General features: G+C 39.6%; 1 pseudogene; it reads right to left on the bottom strand.

The window, feature by feature from the left end:
- Positions 1–830, bottom strand: part of LOC134210094 (uncharacterized) — a 2,658-nt pseudogene extending 1,828 nt beyond the window's left edge.
- Positions 831–8,757: the final 7,927 nt, after the last annotated feature.

The following is an 8,757-nucleotide window of genomic DNA, read 5'->3' as shown; positions in this document are numbered from 1 at the left end:
GTTTACGTATTGCTTGCATACACCACAACTCACATTCACCCTGGCACATCTCCTCGACGATTAGAATAATGACAGCCCCTGATCGCGATTAAAGGATTTTTAGAATGTTGTAACTGCAACGAAAACAGAGACTGTTTTCCGGTTTCTTGAACGACGTTTATTGACGAACGCTAAAAAATCCCTATCAAGTAAAAGGGCATAGGAGATTTTGTATATGTTTAGCATACCATTAGTTTTCGTTTCTGTGTTTCGGTATCATTTTAGCGTGTGTAAAGTATTGTCTTATAAACAGTAACATTTGTAGAAATTTAGGTCGACTTACGTTTAGTGTCTCGTTTCAGTGTGTTCTTCGTTTAATCTCATTGATTGGCGGTGGAAATGCTAGAAAGTTCAATATTGGTTATGTTGCTATTCACACAATGCATATGCATATTAATTTTACCTGTTTTAACGTGTTTGTCTTTATGTTTAACTGTTTTTGCATGCCCTTTATGATTTCCGATAACAGCTGTATTATTTTAGTTTAGGATTAAGATATATTAGGTGCATGATTTAACATTTGCATGATTCAACATTACATGATTAACTATTGCATGGACTAACCTTCGCATAGAAACGTACTAATATTTAGCTAAACCATTTAATTCACGTTTTTGTTTTACTAATTTACTAATCTACCAACACTACTAACGATTCAAATAGCAGCTAATTTAATTTTAGGAAATTGGAACAATCAATCAGATTTTATGTTTATATTCGCCAACCACTTTGCTATATCACGATTTCTTCTCCTCAATCGTTGACGTTTCCACCTTCCTACCTACCGTCATTCTGACAGTGATGTTGGCGCAGCGGCGCGTTATTGTAGGAGTGCAGCAGCGCTTCGGCAAAAAATGTAGTGATGTAAGGTGTGGTCTAATGGTGATTGATGTGGTGGGCGCAACGAATGTTGACCTATTATTTACGCATAGTATAAATAGTGTAACTGCGATCATTTTCTTCAAGTCGAGTCAAGTACGACACTGAAGACGGCCTTACTGTTGAGGTCGAAATACGTATCTGTCAAGATACAATTAAGTGGTAATTCAATGGGATGATATAAACTCGTCTTAGGACAAGTGAAGACATTCCTACAAAAGCTCAAATAATTTTCATCAAAATATTTCATTCATCTTTTTTTCAGTTGGTCCGTGCTGTTTGTGTTAACGGCATCCTAGCCAACGGTTCCGTCCTGGAAGATGGTCGAAATCAAAGAAATAATCGAAAATAAAGAAAACATCCGTTGACGCTTAAGTTTAGCGCCCCAAGATGACCACCAACGAGAAAATCTTCCTGGCCAGTATGTTCTATCCGCTGTTTGCCATCGCCAGTCAGCTGAGTCCGGAACCGAAAAGCAGTGGCATCGAGGTGCTAGAGGCAGACATTCCGATTGCACTGCTTCCAGACGTTGACCGGTGAAGTTTATGGTCGTAAAGTCTTCAGCTGGGAATGGATGCTATTGAAACGAATCTATGAACTATACTCGGATTATGTGCTGAAAACTTCCTACTCTGCTGGAAATGCCCATCAGATGTGAGTTGTTCGTATAACTTGCAGAGTCTGTTAGAACAGGTCGAGAAAATGGTATTACTAGCATTTGAAGTTAAAACCGTAGTGTTTTAAGATACTATACTCATTGTGTAATTCAGAAAGAAATTTCGCATTAAAGTGAATGAAATAATATGGCAGTATAGCTTCACGTCGTGCTATTAACGGGAATAATTCGAGAACATGCTGATTGCATTAGAACCGGCGCTTCGAAAATCTATTTTATTCCGCAAACTGCCAAGACATGATTTTGTTCATTAGAAAGTCTGTCATCAGTTATTGAAGCATCAGATAATCGTAATCAAATCATACCCGTAGCTGGTAGACACCTTTACGTGGTGTGTTACGGGTAAGATCTACACGGTTACATTGCCAGCTACAGGCAAATCCTGACCCAACGAATACCTTCCTCATTATCTAACCGTGGTACTTATGAGGGTGTCGCTAAGTCGGTGCTCTCGTTGAATAAACTACATCAACACTTCCTTCCGCTCCTAGTTACGGTGAAGATGGGCGGCCAGAGTAGTAACCTCATGCTTTTGTTATTTTTGTTTAAGACTGAATCAAGGACCACTCCCTCTTGATTTCTGATAGCATTCTAGATAAGGATCTCAAAAGTAAAACATGAGTATCACTAGTGTCCAATCTACTGAATTACATCGTAACAATGCTAATGCTAATGCTAAAATGTAATCAGATAATCGTACAAATCCAAAGTGACGTGAACCTTTGATATTGTGGATCAGGGAGAAAGACAATGAAAGAGTATACACTTACTCATTAACCAATTTTTATTGACTCATTTAAGGATCAAGTTTATGACATATAGTCAGCACTGTTAGCGAGCTGTTGCGTGATCTCAATGAAACATCAAGTATTTTCCATTCGAAGTAGCAGAGATTTTTTAAATCTGTTATACCTGCGATTAACATTATATGTAACCTTGTGAGGACTTTCGTATAAATCCATTAAAAAGAAAAATCCACTGGTGGTTCAATTGTTTCGGTCCGTGTTAGTCGACATACAAAAAATTCTTGAGAGTCGTTTAAAATGACGTCACATGTTTTAGAGGGGGGGTCTAAGATTGTTTGACAGTATATCAGATACAGGCAACTTTCCCAACTTCGGAAGTAGTGCATTGGATTCGCCTAAAGATGCGCTCAACAAAACAAAAATGCTATTCAATATGGTTGCACATATTTCCCATAAGGTGCACTTAAAACTGGAAACCAGTGCCTAAAATAAATTTTATACGAGTTTCGCACTTAAGGACATAGTGGGAAGAGTACCACGATGGCAGCCAATATGGCACCGAACCTTCCACGGGTCAACCCCATACCTCCTGCACTCCTCTCCCACCAACATACGAATGCATCGAACAGCATCGAACAAAGTTTAATATTCAAATTACTAACCTGTTCACAGCACATTTATTCACTTCCCGTGATAATGAACATGTTTATCCAAAGAGTCTATAGCCTATTCAGATTACGCCATTAATGACATAATAATTGGCGTTTCAGGGTAAATACGCTTTATGATGTCATTATTTACGTAATATTCCATACATTTTGCGCTGTCAAAAGATACCCGCTAAAAAGAGACATAAAGAATTTATTACGAACAATTATTACGAGAGAGATTTCTTTCTAATTGGGATGCAGCGAGAAATTCAACAAAACAAAACTGACAAGCGTCACGCTCTCTTTGCCAGAGAGAAAATTCTCTCTGTTTACATTTCGTTTCGTAGTTGACAGTCATGCTCTTTCTGTCGCAGCAGGGTCGAATGCATGTTAGATGGAAATCTTCTGAGCGCTGAAGAATAACTCGGATTGTGATGGTTTTGTGGAAAGCATTTTATATGATGAAAAATAATGATGATAATTATTTATTCTCCACTTATTCAACATGAATTGTTTAAAAAACAGATGCTCTCTAGAATTAACATGAAGTATTTAACTTAAACCTAGATTTAATAGAACAAATCGAATAAATTTTCAAATTTCAAGGGCCAATGCGGAAGACAATTTAAAACGTAGGAATGGTTGTAAAACGAATATATTTGATGAATAAACATGGTTTCATAAATTGTTTCAATTCTGCTCCTTGAATGGCTTAATATACTTTGGATTTCAACATTTTTCACGTGGGACAACTGTACGATTTGAATGGGATGTATATATAAAGTAGAATAACCTTAAATAAAACATGCATTAGTAATGCATTACTTAATCCAAAATCCAGTTTAAATTATATCACATTCACACGATTCGATTTTGTTAGAAGCTGTATCATTGATTGTCGAGTAGAACGCAATGGTTCAGTTTCCGTTTTTGAAAAAAATTAAATTGCTGAGTTGCCCTTCATACATGGAGATACTGGTGGAAATACATTTTAGTTCGATAATATTTCTTGAAAATTGGCCCAATCGTCCTTTTTTTTATTTAATTGTGAGAATTCCCAAAAGTATCTCAATTTTTCTATCAAATCTCCGTTCGATCATAGTACAGAATCAAAATACTTTTAAACTTAAAAATTTTACCAGTTCATTTATTTGGTAGGCTCAGTCGTGTGTGACACTTTGCGGAGCCGCAATTCTCAAGTATGATATTTTTACATGGTATATCATCTTATCTTAACAGTTAGTTGGGAGGGACATAGACCATAATACTCGTGGCGACTCAAGGTTAAAAACTTAATACAGGACGGACGGGGTAGGGATTTGGGTTTAGGTTATTTCAGCTGCTCATCCGGGCGTTTGACGTTGAACGTTGAAAACGATTTTGCGTGGCGTCGTGCTCGATTTTGGTTCGTCAGGGAGCATCTTCCGGATGGCCAGAGCTTCGGGGTACATGGTACAGAGAAACAGAATCGGACAAGAAAAAAAACTGAGAAAGAGAAGAATATAGGCATTAAACTTTGATGTCAGCCAAGCAAAGGAAGGCATAGATGGCCTGCATATATATCACATCGCGATCTCCCAAAACACCTCTTATATCCCGGAAGGGTTGTTTACCTCGGGCCACAAGGGTATCCAATAGTTGCTCTCTGGAGGCGTCATTTTCCGAGCAATACCAAACTACGTGATCGATGTCATCGTAACCGGCTCCGCACCCACCTTGGTTGGTATCGACCAGGTTTATTCTGTAGAGATGTGTGTTTAGTGAATAGTGATTGGACATAAGCCTCGACATCGTGCGGATGAAGCCTCGACTTAAGTCCTCACCTCTGAACCACGCTCGCGCAGAAACTTTAGGAACTATGGAAAATAGCCACCGTCCAAGTTCATTGTGTGACCAAATCATTTGCCAATTTTGAAGAGTACTCTGACGGACTAATGGGAAAAACTCGTTATTCGAGATTTGTCTATCATAAACTTCACCTTCCTGTGCGCCCACCTTTGCTAGCGAGTCCGCCTTCTCATTGCCATAGATTAGGCAATGGGATGGGACCCATACAAAGGTAATCTTGAATGATCTTTTCGACCAAATCACGCATCTGCTCTCTTATAGTTGTAAGAAAGTAAGATGCGTGCTTAACAGGTTTCATCGACCGGAGTGCCTCGATAGAACTAAGACTATCCGAGAAGATGAAATAATGGTCTACGGGCTGATCGGAAATTATCCCCAAAGCGAAATTAATTGCTGCCAGCTCAGCAACATAAACCGAACACGGTTCTTGAAGTTTTCGGAAGGTGGTTGAATTTACGTTGAAAACACACCGAAGCCAGTGGATCCGTTAATGCGAGAACCATCAGTGAAATATCTGTTATTGCAATTGACATGTTCATATTTTTCAGAAAAATGGAAGGGATAGATATTTGTCGAAGATGATCTGGTATTCCTTGAATAGCATGTTTCATGGACAGATCGTATTCAATTGAGGAACTGTCGTTGACGAAGAGAACTCGAGGTGGATTATAACATGGAAGACAGAGATCTGTCGATATGTAGTTGAGATAAACTCTCAGGTATCTTGAACGATGAGCCAGTTCAAGCATATTATCGAAGTTTTCTAATACAAGTGTGTTACTTGTTCCACATTTGATCAGTATTCTAAGTGAGAGCTCCCAGTAACGGTGCTTTAAAGGAGGAGTCACTCAAGGAGGCAAGCACTTCCAGGCTCATGTTATGCGTTGAATGCATACAGCCAAGTGCAATACGCAAACAGCGATATTGAATTCGTTCCAATTTGATCAGGTGGCAATCAGCTGCTGAGAGGAAGCAGAAAGAGCCATACTCTAAAACAGAGAGAATAGTCGTTTTATATAGTTTGATGAGGTCTTCCGGGTGAGCGCCCAAGTTCCAGAGATAGAACGGAGAAAATTGATCCTTTTTCGGCATTTCTCTAACAAATAATCAATATGGGTTTTCCAGGTACACTTGGAATCAAACCAGACCCCAAGGTATTTAGAAGATAAAGATTGGTTTATGTCATCTTTCAACAGCTTTAGTTTCAGTTGAGCTGGGTACCGCTTCTTAGTAAACACTACCAATTGAGTTTTTGCGGAGAGAACTCGATCCCTAAATGTCTGGCCCAAACAGTCAGGTTATTTAGGAATTTTGCAATGGTCTTTGCAGGACATTTGCACATGAACCTCTTAGGGAGATCACGGCATCATCTGCAAGTTGTCTAAGCGTGCATTGTCCTTCCAAACAATTGTCAATATCTTTAACATAGAAATTGTAAAGCAAGGGACTTAAACATGAACCTTGGGGAAGGCCCATGTAGCTATTTCTGGAAGTTGTCAGAGTGCCGAGAGTAAAGTTCATATGTTTTACTGACAACAAATTGTACAAGAAATTATTCAAAATAACGGGTAATCCACTACTGTGCAAATTTTCCGACAGTACTTCTATGGAAACAGAATCAAAAGCGCCCTTAATATCCAAGAAAACTGAAGCCAGTTGCTCCTTGTGCGCATAGGCCAGCTGTATATCTGAAGAGAGCAACGCTAGACAGTCATTTGTTCCTTTACCTTTTCGAAAACCGAATTGAGTATTTGACAGTAATGCATTTTGCTCGACCCAATGGTCAATTCTTGAAAGGATCATTTTCTCCAATAATTTCCTCATGCACGATAGCATGGCGATCGGTCGGTATGAATTGTGATTAGACGCTGGTTTCCCAGGCTTTTGAATAGCTATTACTTTGACCTGTCGCCATTCAGGTGGCACAATGTTGTACTCCATGAAACAGTTGTACAGGTCAAGTAATCGTCTTTTAGCGATATCTGGGAGGTTTTTAAGAAGATTGAATTTGATATTATCGCATCCCGGAGAAGAATTGTTTGATGAAAGAAGAGACATAGAAAGTTCCAGCATTGAGAATGGTCCACCCAAAGAACCGGGATCAGTGACTGATTCTCGAAATAGCGGTTCTGCTGGTACGGAATCTGGGCAGACCTTTTTTGCGAAGTTGAATATCCATCGATTGGAGTATTCTTCACTCTCATTGGTGGAAATGCGGTTCCGCATGTTGTGTTGTCATTGAGGTTTCTCGTGATAGTCCCTCAACAAAACGTCGCCAGTAGCTACGTTTTTTAGCCTTGAGAAGATTTTTGAGCTTTCTTTCAAGCCTCAAATACTCTTCGAAAAGCTCAGACCTTCCGTGTTTACGGAAAGCCTTGAAGGCATCAGATTTCTCGGAATACAACTTAGTACATTCATCATCCCATCCAGGAGTGGCTGGTCTTCTTATGACAGATGTACTTGGAACGCGTCGTTTCTGAGCTTCTAGTGCGCTTTGATGAATCAATTCGGTAAGGAATCGATACTCATCCAGTGGAGGAAGAATATCAGTTGATTCAATACCAATTGTTACCGCCGATGCAAATTTTTGCCGGTCAATGTTTTTCGTGAGGTCGGAAGGAACATTAACTGGCACTGATCGTTGATAGCCGCTTTTTGATTGTGGTGACTATCGGCGTATGGTCACTACCATGGGGATCTTGGATTACCTTCCACGTGCAATCTAATGATAGTGAATTAGAGCATAAAGACAGATCTATTCGACTTTCCTGACCTTGAGGTCCTATTCGAGTTACTTCGCCTGTGTTCAAAATATTCAAGTTGAAATCGTCGCACAAATCATAGAAAATAGGCGCTCTGTTATCGTCTCTAGTTTCGCCCCATGCAATACCATGTGCATTTATATCACCCAGTATTAAAACTGGGGATGATAAAGAGAGACTGCGCTCCAAAGATGCCGACGATTAAGTGAGGCATTTGGGGAATATACACTGAAGCTATGCAAAGGTCTTTATTCTTTACATTTACTTGGCAAGCGACGATCTCTAAACCATTAACAGTCGGAATGGGAATTCTGTAGAAAGTGTGACATTTTTTGATTCCCAAAAGAACGCCACCATAATGATCATTCCGATCTTGGCGAATAATGTTAAAATCGTGGAAGTTGATTTCATCTTCAGAAGAAAGCCATGTTTCACAGGTGCAAATATATCGCAATCGGAGTTGCGAATTAAAAACTTAAACACGTCCAATTTATGTTTCAGACTGTGACAGTTCCACTGCAGCACAGTGATTGTATCTTGTATGGCCGTATTATCCATCGAAAGATACAAGTCCTGCAAGAAGGGCCATGAAACAGTCAATTGCTTCAGATAACTTTCAACTGTTGGAATAAAGAGGTCAATGATTGGCCTCAATGAATTCGGAATATTGAATAAGCTCAAAATACGATCCACAAGGCCCTTAAAGGATATCAATCCTCGCTTGGACGAGATTCTTTTCTTGGAAGTGCTTAGAGATATTCCTTGACTGATGTTTCTTTGTAACATCAGTTTTAGGCAATGGCGGGAATGTCTTACTGCAACATGGGTCAAAGGAGCAGTATAGACAGGTTGCTTCGGAATTTTAAATAATCCCCATTACCATCAGATTTAGGCAAGATTCTCGGGATGATTTATGATTAATTACGGCGCAATCCAGGGGAAGACAGTTTCTTTCTCTTTTCGGGTACGTGTACCTCCGCAGAATCATCCATATCGGCTACGTCAGAGTCCGATTCGTCTATGGAAATGACATCATAAAAATCACTTACTTGAACGGCAGCTGAAATAGCAGCCGTTGCGTTGGCAGTTGCGGATGTGTCTTGCGACTTCACCATTTCTGCATACGACTGCTTAGAGCGCTGTACCAACGAACGCTT

Source organism: Armigeres subalbatus, chromosome 2, assembly GCF_024139115.2.
Source record: "Armigeres subalbatus isolate Guangzhou_Male chromosome 2, GZ_Asu_2, whole genome shotgun sequence".
Lineage (NCBI taxonomy): Eukaryota > Metazoa > Arthropoda > Insecta > Diptera > Culicidae > Armigeres > Armigeres subalbatus.
The sequence above is the reverse complement of the archived record's forward strand: the minus strand, read 5'-3'. Positions and strand labels throughout refer to the sequence as shown.